Source organism: Vespula vulgaris, chromosome 3, assembly GCF_905475345.1.
Source record: "Vespula vulgaris chromosome 3, iyVesVulg1.1, whole genome shotgun sequence".
Classification (NCBI taxonomy): domain Eukaryota; kingdom Metazoa; phylum Arthropoda; class Insecta; order Hymenoptera; family Vespidae; genus Vespula; species Vespula vulgaris.
Window position 1 is genome coordinate 7,990,001 of NC_066588.1, and position 20,347 is coordinate 8,010,347.

General features: G+C 33.1%; 1 protein-coding gene and 1 long non-coding RNA gene across 6 annotated transcripts in view; both read right to left on the minus strand.

Annotated features, from left to right (window-relative positions):
* Positions 1-18,163, minus strand: part of LOC127062127 (uncharacterized) — a 19,073-nt gene extending 910 nt beyond the window's left edge. Inside the window, exons 1-4 of one of the 2 annotated variants that reach the window (XR_007781069.1) lie at positions 15,677-18,161; positions 15,343-15,424; positions 1,037-1,152; positions 1-752 (exon numbers count right to left, since the gene is read on the minus strand). The exon at positions 1-752 is cut by the window's left edge and continues 910 nt beyond it. This is a non-coding gene — a long non-coding RNA (uncharacterized LOC127062127). Of the gene's footprint in view, positions 1,153-15,342; positions 15,425-15,676 lie in introns of both variants that reach the window. The other variant, XR_007781068.1, reaches the window with a different exon arrangement.
* LOC127062105 (cysteine-rich motor neuron 1 protein-like) overlaps positions 1-20,347 on the minus strand; it is a 308,729-nt gene that overhangs the window by 204,216 nt on the left and 84,166 nt on the right. The window lies entirely within an intron of this gene.

Genomic DNA, 20,347 nt, shown 5'->3' on the forward strand with positions numbered 1-20,347 from the left:
TTTTATTTTTTTTTATTTGCACGTTTGCATGCATATTACAATAGAATTTATTATATCATCGTATAGTTAACAAAGATTCCTTGATATAATCAGATATTCGTTCTCTTTTTATTTTTGATTTTTTCAAACACATGTTCACGTAGATATATACGAACTTTATTTAATATAAAATTGTTACGATAGAGTACTAATTAACACGTTCATGAGATCGTTACGAGATCATTTTGATATCGATCCTATGGATTTATACTTTTTATATGAACCTCGTTATTTCTACGACTCATAATTACAGCTTCCTAAACGTCGAAAAAAAAAGACTATAAATCTTTGAAATGTTTAATCGAAAACGAGTAGGTAGGTTGGTATTAAAAACACGCGAGAATCTCATCAAGATCTAAATGGAAGTGCTAGCATATGTAAATTATTTTTTCATGACGATACTAACACGTACACGTTTACAAACGTTCCTACCCTCTTTTCTTCATCATTTATTTATTAACAATTTGTATAATTTATATATATATATAATCCTACCAACTATCAATAGTGTATCGTTATGTTTGCATTAAAAATAAATTACGTCATGATCGCTTTTATTGATCGATGAACGACCCAGTTAACGGATTAAATGAAGTCGGCAAAGTCACTACCATGGGTCACCGATGACCTCCGATGACAGTCAACATGTCAATAATAAGAATGAATCACGATCTACATTCACGATCGATTAACATCTTCTTCTTCTCGTCAATCTACGTAACAGAGATTAATGAAATAAATACAAATACAAAATTGTTATTTAAAAAAAAAAAAAAAAGAAAAAGAAAATAATAATAAGAATAAGGAAAGATAATGACATATATAGATAGAAGCAAATAAAAAAACAATCAAAATCAAAATCAAAAATGAGAAAAAGAAAGATTACAAACTCGCAGAACACTCATTCAAAATTTTTAAACGACGATGAATCTATCTCTCGATTTCTCTAAATCCTTTCGATGATCACTACTAGTACTACTACCCATCACCATACTACCTGCTCCACTCATAAGTCTCCTCCGGCGATCACTATGGGCTCATAAATCGTTCCCGGAAACGCATCGATGTCGCGAGGGTTACGGGATGCTCCATCGCACGAGTAAAATATGGAACCTGACGTAAATAAAAGGTGGTAGCTGTATAAAGCTTATCGCGGTACTAGACCAGGATTAGAGCTTTTTTTTTTCACGCGCTAGACCGCTCGATAAATCATTTCCTATCACTTTACTCTCTCTCTCTCTCTCTCTCTCTCTCTCTCTCTCTCTTTCTCTCCCTCTTTGACACATACACACATATGTTCTTATATATATATACGTTTATCTAAAGACTCGAACATTCACTCGTACATTCATTCAAACGTATTAACGCATTCACTCTTATACATATATATATATATATATAGTTATGTATATACATATATACGGTGTATAAAATGTATTGGTCAGGTGACCGGATATCGAAGAAATTTCTCGCTCGATTCGATCGGAATTCGAAACTGGTCTAACGATGATATCGGATTTCTCGACGCTTCAATGATTCGTTATATCGAACGGTGGACTCTCGGATCGAAATCGACATTGATTCACCGACCGATGTTCGCCAAGCGATCGATTAAAGTCAACGACAGCAGGGATTTCCTGCACTTGCCATGTCCTCTGTGACCCTATGCGTCAATGAACCGAGCATAGCAAGCCCAACCGAAAGAGAGAAAGAGAAAGATTTATCGTTGAAAGTACACGCTTAACACTTCCTCGATATAAATAATACGGGTCGCAAGTTAATATATTAGCTATCACTGATTTGAATATAAAAAATAAAAAACACAATAAAAGGATGCATTGTGTTATAATAAAAGTAAAATATAATATATATTATATATTTATTTCTTTTTTATATAAATAAATAATCTCAATCAAAAATTTAAATCATTATATATACGTGTATGTGTGTGTTATATATAATATTATACATATTATACATAATATTGTTATATATATTATATAAAATTTAAATCACATATATGTACATGTGTGTATAATTTATTTTGTAATTTAAACAATTTCATAGATTATTATTGTTAATTTGTTAATATTTTATAATTAATTTATTAATATATATATTTATATCCACTATGTATCTATGCATATAGATATACCCTCAAAAACACACACATATATATAGGGTGTTTCAAAACTCAATACACTCAAACTTTGAGAAGTAATTAAGGAGGTCAAGGCAAACATTTTTTATCAGACAACATAAAGTCGATGATTTGTCGTCATCCCATTACGCGACCACGTTGTCAGCGTAGAGAGTTTGAAAGTTATCAACGTATATTTGCGCTGGCAACAGCAATTTGTACAGATGTTATGATTTCCATCAGTCAGTTGTCGATTTTGTCTGTATGATCAATATAATTGGTTTATTTCGTTATCATTCAATACCTGCCCAGTAGTCACGCTCCATCAACGAAATGTATCCGGTTCCATGTGTCGGACAAAGAAATGTTTGGCTTGGTTTTTCTAACTAATCCCTCACAATACGTGTATTAAGTTTTAAAATATTTTATATATTTATAGGTCTCCAATAAAATTTTAAATAAAATTTACAATTAAAAATTGATCATATATAATATCAATTTGTTTATATAATTTTTATATATTTCTTTATTTAATGATTATTATATAATATATTTATATTCAGTTACATAATTTATTTCTACAATTTACTTACACGATATCAATTTATAATAAAAAAAAAATATATATATATATTTTAATATATCAAAACATTAACTCTTTCTAATTAGATTTTTTTTATTTTCATTGAAACGTGTCTTGAAATGTGTTTTGTCTGGAAAAATCAAATCAAATCAAATCGTAAATCAGAATTTATATTTTTTCCTTCAAAAATCGAAATACGAAAATATACGTTCGAAAAAGAAAAGAGACAAAAAGAGAAAGAAAAATATAGAAGAAAAACTGTGCATTGAAAGAGATTCAAAGATGATCCGGCCATCTTGTCGTACAATTTAACCCTTAGTGTCCACGAATAACAAAGTGATCGACGACGATATTACTATCGATCTACCGATGTATATCTCGAAGAGGAGAGAATTTACGAAAGGGGACCATCACCATATGATGTCGGTCGAGTTATCGGTGCGTACGTGTACGCGCATTTAAGCCGATGACGTCGATGTGGCTCGGTTAACCGTTCGAGCGTCATTAATCCTTCCTAATGAGTATCGATGTCTTCCCTTTACCCTCTGAGCCCTCACCAAGCCCGTTTTGTCCCCTATTGTCACCACCGTTAGCGATCATCGTTACGTCTCAAAGCTACCTAGATACGAACGTGAATTTCTACGTGATATCAACGAGATATTGTACTTGATAATACTCTTACGAAATTCACTTCGATCTCAATCATTGATTTCATTGATTTCAAGCTTTACGAAGCTTCAGAAATTTTTGAGAAAAGAAATTAGTATTAAGTTAAAAAAAGAAAAAATAAAGAAAATGTGACGTTAAGAAAATGTTTCAAAGGAAAAATAAAAGAAAAATGTTATATTAGTTTCGATAATGTGTCATTAAATTTCGTGATAGTATAAATTAACAATTCGGAAATAAGGAAAAAGAAAAGAAAAGAAATAGTTCGTTGCAACGTTCTTCTAATTTCTCGAACACAGAAAATTTGCATTCGAATGTATGAAAAATTGAACGTTGTACATCATACATGTTATTCCAAAAAGAACTAAATAAAACAAAACTTAAATAAAAAAGAGAGAGAAAAAGAAAAGAAAAATATTATGCGAAAGAGTCTCGATAATGTGTCATTAAATTTCATGTTAGAGTAAATTAACAATTCGAAAATAAGAAAAAGAAAAAAAAGAAAGAAAAGAAATAGGTCATCGCAACGCTCTTTTAATTTTTCGAAAATAGAAAATTTGCATTCGAATGTATGGGAAGTTCGACCTCATATATCCTCCTTCCCCCTAAAAAAAAGAAGAAATAAAACTGAGTAAAATAAAATTGAAAAAGAAAGAAAAAAAAAAAGAAAACTCATTGAATGTAAATCTCCAACGACGAGATTACGGTGTGACCATAGTTTGCGAATAAGCACGTTTCTGCTTCCTCGCTCGTAAAAATTGCGTTGGACGGTAATGAAAAAGTCTATCGACTGTATGCGTGTAAACTTTTTTTTACCTTTACATTTTTTCTTTTCCTTTCCTTGTTCTTTTCCTTTCTTTCTTTCTTTCTTTTTATTTTTATTTTTATTTAATGGAAAAAAAAATGATGAAGAAAGGTTGCAAAAAGAATCGAGAATCGAATCACCATACCATCGCCATTTTGTTTGTCTATACGCTCACGATATTATTATCAATGATGCGAACGTATTGTAATAAACCGAAAAGAAAAAAAAAAAAGAAAAAAGAATGAAAGAAAAAGCAAAGAAACGAGTTATAAAGGACGCCAATGAAGAATTTCTTTATCGGCTTGGTTATTTTGCAAATGTCGCGTCGTAAGTCTCGTTTGAATTGCGACTGACTCTCTCTCTCTCTCTCTCTTTCATTTTTTTCTCTGTTGTAATCTGATCTGTTTATCCAGTGAATCGGAAGTGGTGGAAAAAATTGCGTACAATTTTTTTTCAGAACGAACAAAGGGGGGTTCAACGAAATCCCGACGATTTTGTCAAAGAACCAATAATAACAACGTATTCTTTTTCTCTCCCCCTCTCTCTCTCTCTCTCTCTCTCTCTCTCTCTCTCTCTCTCTCTCTCTTTCTCTCTCTCTTTCTCTCTCTCTTTCTGTCTCACATATACATACACATATACACGACAAATCGTTAAACGTTCTCTTTTTATCTTTCTTCTCTCGTCTCCTCGTTTTATCTCCCGGAATTCCTAATTTGTTTTGAATCGTTCGATAACGAGAAAGAATTTGCTTGATTAGAAGAAAAAGAGAGAGAGAGAGAGAGAGAGAGAGAGAGAGAGAGAGAGAGAGAAACTTTCCGTCAGAAAAAAAAAGGATGAGATAAACATCTTGATAAAAGCATCGACGTTGCAATTAACCAATCCTTTCTATTTTTAAACGCTGACGTACCTACGTTAATATTTATACTGACACTTTGATATTTTTCTCCTTTTCTTTTTGATAATTATAAAGAAATGTTTCTTTTAATTCCGAGACAAACTCGTACAAATTTTAATGACATATGCGTACAGATTTTTATACAATGTATTGCCAATCACTGTAAAATATTTCGTTTTGTTTATTTCTCCTTTTCCTTTTCTTTTCTTTTTTTTTGTCGTTATTATTTTGATATTTTTCTTGTCACTCTCTATAACGTTATGAGTCATGCGCTCATGTTTCGTTTTCTTCACGTCTTCGCTCTTTCGTCACTTATTTATATCGATTAGTTTACATCTTGAAATATAACGTTCCCTATTTGATATAAGTTATACTTAGTATAATATAATTGTAGTAACACAAGTTCGACGTTAGATAATTTTATTGTTAGACCTCAAAAAGAATAAAAATTAAATTGATAATCGAGAATAGAGATCGATGACCATGAAATAATTTGACGAATAATAAAGCTTGAAAATTTTTTATTAAAAAAGATATGCAAGAGAAGATATAAACGAAGAAAAAAAAACAATACGAAAATATGATAATCGATGAGAAATTAATAACGAAATTAGTATCGGTTTCGCAATTTGCAAAATAAGTATATAGAACGAAATTCGGAAAAAATTTGGACGTATCAAGAATCTAACGGCGTCCTTCGCGAGAATCTTCGCAGTATTCACGGTCAAGAACGCTATTTGTTGTTTTTTCACGAGAGAAAGAGAGATCGAAAGCAAACTCGATAAGGATGGCTTACGTAAGCGCACACACGTTCCATATTTTACTCCCGTTCGGTAAATTTGCCCCTCCCAACCCACCTCCGCATTCCCATTCGGAATTACAGTGCTCTCGTTTATCCTCTTGCGAGAACTATAAAAATATTGATCGATGCGTGAAACCTCGAGGATTATAATCCTGGGAAACGGAGAGAAGAAGATAAATGCAACCGAATTATTATAAGAAATATTAGAAATCAATTTTTTTTTTTTTGGTTATCACTTTTACTAATTACGTAGTTATTTCGAATTTTATGAAAATGAGAGAGAGAAAGACAAAAAAAGAAGAAGAAGAAGACAGATCACCGAAGAAGCTATTTTAATTCATACGGAAAATACTGGGGAATTCAGTCGAACTAAGAGGAGGGGGAAAGAGAGAGAGAGAGAGAGAGAGAGAGAGAGAGAATTATTACGTGTAATTAAGTGTGAACGATTTATGAGTGGTGACTAAATGAATTACATGTAATCGAAGCTAAAAGTAGACCATACCAAAATAAATTAGATACATCTCGTGAATAATAACAAATGTAAACCGATACGAGACAATAATTGCAACTTGAAATTATTAAACAGTATGTACCAAATGTAAACCGATAAGCGATAATAATTGCAAATTAAAATTATTAAACAATACCTATCAATTGTCCATTATATTGCATTACAAAAATAACCAAAATCGGTTCGTACACTGCGAACAAATATCAGAAGATTTGTCGAATATTTTTAACGAGCTTATTTGAAAGAAATAAGAAAGAAAAAGAAGGAAATATCTAACTGAATTGTAAGAATGACAAAATTGTTAATGTTCTTGCAATAGATATAAATTTTATATGTATGAAGGAAAAAGATAAAAGTCGAAAGTTTGAAGCACGATTTTTAACAGTGATTCGATTCGGAATCCGATCCAAGCGAAATAGAAAAATGATACGAACGAAGGAATAATAAAAAAGAATTAAAAATAAAAATAAAAATAAAAATAAAAATAAAAAAAAAAGAAAAAGAAAAAGAAAAATAAATAGAAAGAAAGTAAATTTAAACGATACTTCACAGTTTATAGCTCATCGACGTTTTCTCTAAACTTAGAAAAGCAATAGAGCTTTCGCAACACGTTTGATTCGCGTTAAAGAAGCTTGCGTCGTCATGAAAGATCACGCTCATTCATGGAACACATTACACGACTATAATCACGTATCCGCTAACCTTCTCTCTGTCTCTCTCTCTCTCTTTTTCATTCGCTCTTACTTAAAGTAAGATCAACGATGTGACGCTTGTCGAGAGAGAGAGAGAGAGAGAGAATAAGAGCAAGAGCAAGCAACGTCCTCCTTCCAAGCTTTTCGTAACGCATCAAACTTGAACCGTCGACGAGTCTAGCATTTTTTCGATAAGAATACATGACGCATCATCGAATCTTTGATAACTCAACAATATTTATATATATATATATATAAATCAGATTGTTATGTAAAACCATGATTTACTCATACGTTATATTTCTTATAAGATAAATAATATATTTCCAAGACGTAAAAATTTCTCGATCTTCAACGAAAGTATTGAACGTGTCTGAAAATTCTGATAAATTATTGTACGACGTTAAATAATCGATCATTTTTTATCGAGTTAAATACCAACGAACGAAATTTCTATATATGTATCAAATATTCAATACTAAGGTGACGATATGCGTTTGTATGTTCTTAGTTCGATCGGAGTTTAATCGATCGTATTTTTTTTCCATCCAATCGATGACGTATTCCAACTCCTCGAAATAGCGGACGTATTAAAAATAGATACGACCGATAAAATACCAAATCCGGATATGCCGAACGGTGAAAGATCGTCCCGTGGCGCCTCAATCTGCCACTGCGAAATTCACCGAATGCCGAAGTGTGTCAGATAAGGCTCGTTCTCGAAAGAATCACGTATGTGTATCGCGATAAGATAATCGATAAGTGCTAAATCGAGCCTTCTCAATTACACGGATCTACCAAACTTTTATCGATTCTTTCTCTCCCTCTGTCTCTGTCTCTGTCTCTGTCTCTGTCTCTATCTCTCTGTGTGTGTCTTTATCTCTTTATCTCGTTCTATGTTATTAATATTTTTAAATGTTAATAATTAAACTAAAAATAATTACACGAAAAATGCGTAAATAATTTAAATATTTTCTTTAACACTCTCTTTACAGTCCTATTTCGTTCATAATTCATATACCGTCGAGAGTTTCGTTGAATTTTTAGCTAAATAAATTTTTCTCTTATCTCTGTCATGCGTCTGTATTTTATTTCAGTAATTTTTATTTATTCTCTTTTTCGTTTTACTCATTTCTCTCTCTCTCTCTCTCTCTCTCTCTCTCTCTCTCTCTCTCTCTCTTTCTCTGTGCGTCTCGCTTTGTATTCGTACAAGTCTACTGGTCTCTCAGCGAAATAAATTTTTGCTTACTCTCTCTCTCTCTCCCGCTCTGTCTCTCTTTCTCTCTTTCTCGCTCTCTTCCTATTCTATCCGCCTTTGAAGAAGAAACACGCTATCGATCTCAGCCAATCGCTCGTTCCTCTTCACGTGTGAAAAACGGCGAATCGCACCGATAAATCCGTGCAGTCACGCATCGACGAGCCTTTCTTCAAACGAGGAACCGTTCGTTCGTTTAACGTTGGTAAAATTAACCTCGACTGGTAGGCCTATAATTCCTTCGATTCAGAACTTTCGTACAGCGAGGTTCAAAAGTTTCCCATTACCTCCCATGGTCTATCAAATCGATTCGAAACGTAAAAATAGAAAACAGTTCTATAATCGTAGAAAGGGATCGCCGAAAAAACATTTTTAACATTACGAAAAAAAAAACTATCTATAAATATCGAGTGAAAAGTTGAAAGAGAGAAAGAAAGAAAATAGAAAAAATTCTGTTCGTTTCGTTTTCAAATTCTCGACAATTTCTAGAGAGAAGAAAAAATGAAGAAATAGAAGAAGGACAAGAAGAAAGAATGAAACATTTAACAATTCTCTTTTAATTCTTCTAATTTTAAAAAAACACGAATTATTTTATCCAATATAATCGTATTTAACTATTGAATAACGTTTAATATACTCTATTTTCGTTTATTTAAGAGGAAAAAAGAGAAAAAGAGATGGAAAAAAGGGAAGGAAAATACCTGGAATAGTAGGAAAACTCAATAAACTGACGAAACTACGTAATCGAGCAAAACTTTTGACCAATGTTGTATGTACATATGTACACATTCATACATACATACATACGTACGTACGCTGTTGGTGATTTCTATGCTAGGCGCACGTTTCACCGAAGGTAGCGCGAAATTTAATCGAATTTTATGGTCCGCGAATCGCGATCGCGTCGAGGCAATACATTTTTTTTCTCGTTTTCCTTCTTCCTTCTCTTTTTTCCTTTTTTTTTCTCTTTATTTCTTGCATCGAAACAAATATCGAAGATAGATTGAAATGAGTACGGCACGTGTTTCAAAATCTAATCGAATTCGTCTGAGGTTTGAAATTTTCTTCTTCGTTCTTTTTAAATATACCAATTATCATCTCAATTGTTATTATTATTATTATTATTATTAGTTGTTTTTTAAATCTGTTTTTTAACTAATTGTTAATTATTTCATTAATTAAATGTCGTTTCGATTCGTTTTAATTATTAATTATTATTATAATTATTAACTTTGTTTTCCTTTTTTCTTTCTCTTCTATACATTATCACGAAGAAGAACGAATGAATTCGACGCGAAAATAAGAAAAAAGAAAAAAAGAAATGAAAGAAACTCGGAATAATTCGATCTTTTTAACAGTCTATTCGTTCGCTTCGAGAACATCGCTTAGATATCTCGAGATGATAGTTCGATAATTCGTTATATTAATTATTATTATAATTATTAACAACTTTGTTTTCCTTTTTTCTTTCTCTTCTATACATTATCACGAAGAAGAACGAATGAATTCGACGCGAAAATAAGAAAAAAGAAAAAAAGAAATGAAAGAAACTCGGAATAATTCGATCTTTTTAACAGTCTATTCGTTCGCCTCGAGAACATCGCTTAGATATCTCGAGATAGCTCGATAATTCGATAGCTATCGAGATAGAAGCACACACAGGCCTTCTGCATTCCTTACGAGTGTACCCACCGTTATGTAGGTATTTTGTTTACGAGCTAGTGCCAACCCCGCATCGTTGGCCCGATGGCCAAGGCGCATACGAAAATATTTGGGAAACTTGCCAGACAGAGAAAGAAAAAGAGAAAGAGAAAAATAAAGATAAAGATAAAGAGGTAAAGAGGAAGAAAAGTAAATACGAATTTTATTTCGTTTTCTCAATCATAAGTGCAAAAGGACCGAATTAGATATTCACTCGTCTGTTTTTTCAATCTCTTTTAGACTTAAAATAAAAGAGGAATAAACAAACAATAAGAATAACAATAATAATAACAATAACAACAACAATAATAATAATAATAATAATAATAAGGAGAAACACCAAAAAGAAAAGGAAATTGAAATGTTTAATAAAATATTTTTAGACCGCTCTCTTAGTCGACTGCGAACATATTTTTTCTTTTAAATATAACAATGTTATCTTTCTCTTTCTTTCTTTCTTTCTTTCTTTCTTTCTTGTTTTCTTTCTTCCTCTTTTTTTATACTAAATAAAAGCGCTTAAATAAAAGAGGGGGAGAGTAGGTAGGGAAAAGAAAGAAGTGCAAAATAAAAGTAAAAAGAAAATAAAATTCCCGACCATTACCAAACGATTTGTATCATAGAGATGTTTCGAAAGTATCACAATTTTTGAGTCTGAAACGTCCGCTCGAATCCTCTTGACTCACAGCTTAAACGACGATCGCTATATAGAGAAAAGTGATGCTGCTATTATAGTAGTCACAAGCGACGCGTGAAAGACAGATATATTTGCCTTTCGAGGAAGGAAGGAAAAAAATGGAGAGAGAGAGAGAGAGAAAAAAAATGGGGAAAAAAATATATATAAAGAAAAGACAAAAAAATGTCACCTTTAAAGGGACCTAAGCGGATAAAAACGCCCTTCCTCACAGGCTTATCTTCTATCCCTTCTACTATGTACGATTCTTCTTTTTTTTTTACACACTCGAACACGCATACGCACACATACACGCACGCATGCACGCACAAACACCCCACATATATATATATATATATACATATATATAAGTGCACTCTATTTTCTCCTTGATACGTGGAAACGTCGTATACACGAATACTTAAGTCTAGCGTAACTCTTCTACCATAAAGGGCAAAGACGCGTAAATCAAGTTTCCGTGGAAGCTTCGAAGGGATCATCCTCGAAACCCTTGTGCCTTTTATCTTTTCCTCTTTATGAAGAGAACGCGAGAAGAGAAATATTCTCTTGAGACAGTTACGATTTTTCATCCATTAAATCAACTTATATTCTCTTTCTCTCTTTCCTCTCTCTCTCTTTTTTCTTTTTTTTTTTTTTTGCTTTTTTCCTTCACTTTTTATGAACTTGACGTTAAAGCAGCTAAGTGAATATAAAAAAAAAAAGGAAAAATAAAAAACGTTACTGGTCGAAGTGTCGATAATAAAGAAAAAAAAAAAAAAGGAATTCATTTTTCCTCGATAATACGGCGATAAGAAGTTTGTGTAACTTCTAATATCGTTGATGACTTCATCTTTTTAATGACGAAATGTTTTCTTTTACTAAAAATTAGAAATACACTTGGCCGTATAAGTATTCGTCATTCTATTTCAATTCGAAGAATTTTTCATAGATCGGAGAAACAGTTTTGAAGAATTGAGTAGATATGTATAGAAATTTATATACGCAGTGTATGCGTACGTCGACAATTACAAATAAAAGTGATAAGATCGGTAATGTTTCTTTGTAGATGTAATAAAAAATACGAAAAGAAGCTTCATTTTTCCTTTTTCCTTTTTTTTTACATTCATTCTTTTTCTTTCCTTTTTTTTCATTTAATATTTTATCAACAATACTTTTGTAAATCAATATACATTATGATATTACGAATTCGTACGAAAGAGAAAAAAAACTCACAATTTCATATATTTTCTACTACAAATTTAAAAATTCGTTCGCTGTTTTAAAATTCATTCACTAATCACTTAACCTTGGCTCGATGATGGAAACTCGACTGATAAATCTATTGAAATGATATATGTGAACAACATGAAAGTATTATTTCTCGTTTTTCATGAAAAAAATAGAAATACAAATAGAAAGAGAAAGAGAAAGACAGAGAGAGAATAAGAAAGAAAGAGAAAGAAAGGAAGAGAGAGAGAGAGAGAGAGAGAGAGAGAGAGAAAGAGAGAAAGAGAAAGACAATGAGCGTTAAGAGAAGTCGTAAAAGTCTGCATGGCCGGCGAAATGTGACGAGGACGACGGCCACCTGTGGCTCTTCTCTCTATATCGAGACGATGAATGCGCTCGCGCGTTTCGAGAGAGTGGCCCATACCCGTTATCACCTCTTCGCTTCTGAATTTCTCTCGTCCACCTCCTCCTCTTACTTCTTATTCTCCTCTTTCTTTGAGAAAGAGAGAAAATAGGACGGAATAGCATTTATTTGGCTTAACTTATATTTTTACGTACGTTTACGCGAAGCAAAATTTTTATATACGTGCGCATGTAATATTTATTATATATATATATATATATATGAATATAAGTATATATAAATATATTAGGTTATAATAAATAAATGAGAAAATATAGTTAACGCAATAATAAATAAATGCTACTCGTATGTATATTTATATAACGGTGTTATATGCATGTTTGATTTTTCTACGACATATAGTAATAATAAAGAGAAAAGAAATTTTTTCTATAATTTCACGTGACAGCTTAAATACCGAATTAGTAAACGCTTAAATTATATAAATATTAATTCACATGAATATTATATCTACTTGTTAAATTTGATTAAAATTGGCTATACGTATATATCACTATTACTTCTCTCTCTCTCTCTTTCTCTTTCTCTCTCCTTCTCTCTCCCTTTTTCCGAAGTGTCCTTTCTAAAATGATAAATCACCTATTATATCGTTCTATTCGCACTTCTCATATTAATCATTATAATAAAACAGTATTTTCTAGAGCAATTAATAAAACTTTTATATAAAATACATTTCAGAGAAATACGATAACGATTGAAACTTCGTATGACACGCGATCGATCTAAAGAGAAACATACTCTCTCTCTCTTTCTCTTTCTCTCTCTCTCTCTCTCTCTCTCTCTCTCTCTGGTCGAGGTGTCGTCTAGCGAAAAATAAACTTCGAGCTGAGCGTCTCGCGATAAGCGAAGCAACAGCAGCAGCGGAGCGCCAACGAGTCCTCAAGGTCAGCCCTGAAATTCCAGATCCGTTCCGGACCGTCGATGACAGACGCCACAGTAGAAAGAAAAAAAAAAAAAGAGAATAAAAATGAAGAGAGAGAGAGAGAGAGAAAGAAAAAATGTGTGAATGAGAGAAAAAGAGAAAGAAACGAGCGTATGAAAATTATCGATATTTGAATATCTCGATCGGAAGCATTGATTTTTCATTCGTTTGTAAATCTTTTGTTTGACTGAAAAAGAGAGAGAGAGAGAGAGAGAGAGAGAGAGAGAGAGAGAGAAAATGAAGAGAAAAATCATTAATTTAAAACGATACTTCTCTATTTACGTATAAGTTTGCAGGAAGTGATCGTGCAAATACGCGGGAAACGTCCGTAGTTGGCGAGAAATACGATCTTCGATGAACGTAAACTCAATGGCAGGAAAACAAACTGTACGTCTATGTATATACTATGTATCAATGTATTGTAGGATGTATCCTTGTATGATGAATGACTCCACGGGTGAAGAAAGTACGACGCAATTTACATAGTCTATATAATCGATCCAGCCCATTAATAATATCGCTCGAAAGATCTTTCGAATATAAATCCCCCCTCCCCTCCCCTCCCCTCTCCTCTCCTGTCTTCCCTTCCCTTCAATTCTAAAAACGATTTACGATATAGAACGATATATCTTGTAACGGAACGTCTCGTCTCGTTTACATGTGTTTATACGTTCTACAAAAGTGATTAGAAATATGAATGATTTAAATGGTCATGAGTTATAATAAAAAGTGATTACAGATATGAATGATTTAAATGATCACGAATTATAATAAAAAGAAAAGAGAGAAGAGAAAATTATATTGATAACAATAATTATCATAATAATTACAGAAGTAAAGTGAAATGAAATAAATAGAAAGCAAAGAAGCAAAAAAAAAAAAAAAATAAAAGAAAAGAAAAGAGAGAGAAGAAAAATAAAAACGAAGATAAACAATTAATTCCGAAAAGTAAAAGATACGGAATATTAAAACGTTAGACAGCTCGATATATTTCATTTCAATTAGATAATGATCTATATTTAATCAAATTTGTACTTGATATAAATTCATTTGTACTTAGTTAATCTAAACTTAGTCGGTAGTACTTGATTAGAATTTTCTGTGATTTTATATATATCGGAATCTTTTATATTATTCCAAAAGTCATTTCTCAAGGTGTACCCACGTAACGTAACATAATGTAACGGAACGTGAGTCATGTATACATTAGGAAAATTCTACGCAAAATATGCTCTCATGAAAATTTCAATATTTATCGATCGATCGTAAGAATGAGAGAGAGGAAAAAAAAAGAAAACAAGGGAAAAAAGAAACAATATGTGCAATCAAAAACTCGTTCCTCGAATAGAAATGTTTTAGACGAGATTTTACGATTCCCACGCGGCCAAACTTGATCTTCTCTATCTCTCTCTTCCTCTCTGTCTCTCTCTCTCTTTCTCTCTTGTTCGCGTTGAGCAAAGTCACCGACTCGAATTTGGCAGAACGACAAACTGTGCCGTTTCTCTGTGATTGGCCGATTCAACGGCCGCATCAAGTTCAAACTTCGTGCCACCGCGACTGCCTCTCTCGTAGAGCTAATTTCGTAACGAATTACGTACTTACTACGACACAATCATCGTGTATCTCTCTCTCTCTCTCTCTCTCTCTCTCACTCACACACAAATACACACTCTGTCTCTCTCTCTCTCTTTTTCTCTCTAACGCTCTATGTACATACTCCCAATCCGTGCACGCCGCTTTTACGAATTCTAATTCGCGATTATCAAACATCGCATCGCGCGTGATCGACCGTCTCTTAATAAATAAATTTCCCAGCTCGTAACGTTTCAAACTATCGATTCGAAAGATCGAAGATTTCTTGCTTATGGTAAAATAAATTTATCGGATTATAAGAAGCGACAAAAACAGACCGTGACGAATCGATCGAACAGGAGATCGAAGAAGACACCGGGCGATACGTCGGCCTATTCTTTTCATATTTTTAATCGTTGATTTGTCATTGATACTTACGACTCTTTTCGTCTCTTCTTTACTTTTTTTTTCTTTCCTTTTTTTCTATTCCACAGTCAAAACGAACGTCACTCACGTGTGTCTGTGTACATATATATATATATATATATATATATATATATATATATATATATATATATAAAACAAACACAAAAACACAGCAAATCACAATCGACGAATCCCGACGATGTATCGATCTCTTCGTCGATAATAAAAAAAAACTTGCTTCCCTTTCCTTTTCAACCCTCCCCCCCACCCCGGTTATTATTATTTTTTTTTTAATTTCAAAAACAAAAAACGGCAAAAATAGTTTTTTGAACGATCGATTTTTTACTTTTAACCTTATATATATATATATATATATATATATATATATATTCCTTTTCTTTCCCGAACTTGACGTCAAATTTGTATTCGTATTTTGTCTACGCGCATGCGAGAATATCAGCAGAAGGGGAATATACAGGGAAGCCACACCGTCAAGAAAATATTACGAAAAGAAACGACGTTCACGCTAGGTACCGACCGAGTGAGAGACTGACTAGAGCCGCGACTCGCCGCTCGGTTTTATACGACTGACTGGTTTCTTCCCCCCCATTCGCACACGTTGCGTACGTACGCACTCAAGGAGGTAACGTCGTGTATACCTGCCTAAAGTCGAGTTTACATTCGACTCCACGAGACATTCGCGCTTCTCGAATTCTGTTTCTTTCTCTTTCTCTTTCTTTCTCTCTCTTTCTCTCTGTCTCTCTCTGTCTCTCTATCATTTTCTGTGGTTCTGTCTCTCTCTCTCTCTCTCTCTCTTTTTTTTTATCGAGATCAGCATCGCGATTTTTTTCATACGCATACAACGACCACGATACAATTTCAAAGCGTCTGCGAATTTTCTATTTTTCTTTTTCTCTTTGTTACTTCTTTTTTTTCTTTTCCTTTTCTATTTTTTTTTTTTTAATTTTTGTCTTTTGCTTTTCTCGTTTCTCCTTTGACTTTTATTTTTTCCTTTGTCTTTATTTATTTATTTTTCTCTTTTTATTTTTTTATGTTTTTCTTTTTTTCTTCTTCTTCTTCTTCTTCTTCTTCTTCTTCTTCTTCTTCTTAAACTCGACCGACTCGTTCTCAAACTCGAATCCACATAATCGCGAGTTATGTTATCTCTCGTTCTTCCGAAAATATCTCGATCTTTGCATTCTTTTCTTCCTTTTCGTTTGTTCGCCTTTTTTTTGTTTTTTTCTTTTTTTTCTGTTTTCTTTCCTTTCTTCTGTTCCCTTTTTCTCTTTACAAAATGGATCCTCGAAGAAACGGAAAGCCGGGCTAGAGTTCGTTCGTGTAGAGAAAGTGTGGTTTAATAGAGATGGACGATCATTTAAAATTCCTTCGAATTCATTCGATCTTCGGATAAAATCGTAGTAAATTTAACAAATAACTAGTAACCACGAACTTTTAATTTTGCGAGAATAATACAATAATTCTACGAGATTCATATATCAAAATATAAATATCGAAATTATCATAATTTCCTTATACTTTCAATCACTTTTCAGTTTTATAGAAACGTGCGTGCAAAAAAGAAGAAATTTTATAAAGAAAAAAAAAAGAGAGATAGAGATAGATAGAGAGAGAGAGAGAGAGAAAGAGAGAGAGAGAGAGAGAAAGAAAAGAAGCGAGAGAAGAGAAAAAAAAAACGCTATATAATATATCGGAAAGAAAAAAAAGGAAAAAAGAAAAAAAGAAAAAGAAAAAGGAAAGAAATGATGTTCATTCGAATGATACTTATTCGCGTGGCGAGAACAAATGCGATTGAATCAACGGTGTCTGATCGTGGCAGCTTTTTCTACTTGGTGCACGTTAGGGAGTTTGGAAAGACCGACGCATTCTGCACCGTGCTATGACCAGCATAACGCGAGAAACGTGACGAGCGTGTCGAACATCGTTTGATCGATAGGCACACGACGGTCGGCTTTTAAAAGGGGGAAAGGAAAAGAAAGATAGAAAGAGAAAGAGAAAGAGAAAGAGAAAGAGAAAGAGAAAGACAGAATGAGAATGAGAAAGAGAAAGAGAGATAGAGATAGAAATAGAGTATTTGAAAAGGTAAGAAGACTCTGGCAAATTTCCTCGATGTCAAACTGGAAACGTAGCCTTACGGGACGTGACACGTGAGTCATCTCTACGTTCGCTATCAGGTAGGCGAAGCTTGCCGACCCTGACTATACTCGCTACTTTTATTTCTGTCCTTCACCGAGAGAAAGAGAGAGAGAGAGAGAGAGATAAAGATAGAGAGATAGAGAGATAGAGAATAAGAGAACTTTAACGCGTATCATTACGATGAGAATTTGACAGGTTTGACGAAGCCTCCATTAGATCCCACCGATTCTCTTTATCGCTATCGCCATTGAAATGTTCTATGGAACAGGATATTAATCTCAATTGTTCCCTTTTTCCCCGGTTTTTCTTTTTTCTTTTTCTTTTTTTTTCTCTTCATTCGTTTTCTCTTCTTTTTCTTTTTTTTTCTTTTCTTTTCTTTTCTTTTCTCTTTTCTTTTCTTTTCTTCTTTTCCCGTCGATATATATGTCCCTCCACAAAGAGAATTTTTATTCATATTCTTTCGACACTTTTTTGTCAGAGAATTTTTAAAACGTCGTCATCGTCGAGCTGATGAATAATCAACTCGGTGACGTTAAAAAATGACGTATAAATGATTAGTAACAGGTGGGATATCTTGGTAGATTGTTTCTCTTTTTTTTTTCTTTTTTATTTCTTTTCCTTCTCTTTCTTCTTCTTTTTTTTTTTTTTTTTTTTTTTTTTAAGTCACAGTTTTATCACAAAATATTGACTCTCATCGTCGTACCTGTAAGAGCGTATAAATGACTTCTACATAATTTAAATTCACTCGTTATTATTCTCGTATCGCGTCCTTTCGATCCTGTTCTCTATACGATCTTATCCTGATTCACCTAGAAAAGATATGATATCACGAGAACTCAAGACCTGTTCGATTTATAAAACGACATTTGCATAGTTCAAAATCACTCGATACGATTCTTGCATCCTATCTCAGCTTGTTCATCTTACTCCCTTTATATCTTGGACGACGTAGAGAATAATAAAAAAGAAAAAAAAAACAAAAGCAGAAAAGAAAAAGGAAAGGAAAAAAATGAAGAGAAAAAATCAAGAAGTAGAAAAAGAAGTGGGAGAGGAACAAGTAAAAAAGGAAAAAAAAACGGAAGAAGAAAGAAAGGGAAAAAAAAAAGAGAGAGAAATTCATATTATACGAGAACAAAAGAGTCGCTCAATAAATAGACGGCATTTGCATACTTAAAATTTGCTCGATACTTTTTCCTTTCGTCCTTTTGAACATCTCGTCTTTATTATCTCGATCTTATCCTCTTTACTTTGCTAGGCCGACTGGAAAAGATCACATCGTGTATTATCAATAGAAGATCCAAGACCAGAAATCTATATCCTAGTCTCGACAAAGACAGATCCTGGCAATAGATCCTTGGCAGGACTCTTCCACTACGAACGACGAAGTACCAGTCGTAAAATAACGCGCGTCAGAACCCTCCAAAGGCTCTCAGTTTACTCACGGAAAATTGTCTTGGCGTGCACCAAGAAGAGAGTACTTACTATATATATATATATGTATATATATCTATATGTATATTTTTGCACATATTTCAACAAATGAGAGAGAAAGAGAGAGAGAGAGAGAGAGACGATCGTCTTTGAAAAAGGGTTGAAAGCTAAGGGGATGAATAGAAGCGTTGCGTACGCAGATAGACGTCGATTTTCTACGAATCTCTTCCTTCAATTCTCTTCCTTCTCGTCATCCAATTTATTACTCGTTTTCGAGAAACGAAATGTTAGAAAGAAAAACGAAAAAAGAAGAAAAGAGATCGAAGAAAATCACGAAGATTCCAACTCGGTAACTCGGTTTCATCGGACTTGTTACTTCCTTTTCGAATTTTCACGTATTTCTTATATACAAGGTCGCATTAGTCGAGATATTTCCTTGTTTCTCGACTTCTTTTTTTTTATTATTATCCGTAATAATAATGATGATAATAATGATACGTATTTATATTATATAAGTAGATATTTTTAAAATGGTGGAATATTTTGGCTGGTGAAATAACGATGATCCGGATGCATGCGAATATTCGTTTTGCATTCCCAAAAGCGATGAAGGTTTATATGTATACGTTTTATATACATATATATATATATATATATATATATGTATACCCTTTATATATGTATAGCTATAACGCAACTCCAGGGCGTATTACGCGACGAAGCGTAACGTGTTATGCGATAGGAGGAAGCCGTCGTAGGCGCCACTGTCGTCTCGGGTTATTACTGCGAGAGCAAGTCTCGTATTTCGCAAAGCTCCCGTAGAGTTGGATTAATGAATCTACCAGCTCGAGATCCCGTAGACAATCATCCTTGCTCCTCGTTCTGGATCCCTTAACATTGCATAAACGCTACCCGTTAGTTCAAGCTTCTCAACGATCGATCCCCCTTTGACTACTACTTTAATAATATTCAAACGAAACGATTAGTATTAGACTGGTATAGACGAAACTACGACGTTAATGTATCTACGTATGTAAGTAAATGTTTCTATTAATTCGTAATAAAAGTATTTAATTATATGTTAATTATTAAATAAGCAAATTCGAAACATTCCTTTTATCGTTATCGTTATCTTTCGCATTCCTAATTTTCGCTGATTCGATTTGTTCGCCTTCGTAGAATCAGCTTTATCGTTTTAGCAATATGAAACTTATGGAATTTGTATTCTTTTTTATTTGTTTTTTAGATCACTCTCGAGAGTTTTTCATCGTTCTCTTTGTACAAATAAATTACAATTTCGTCCAGCGATGTTGTTCCTTGCTTTCGAAAATTACTTTCCTGTTACTGTTGTAAACAGAAAATTACAGAAACTTTTGATATCTGAAATATGTATTTAGAATAGTCACGTGTGTCAGACGCGTGTCACAAACTT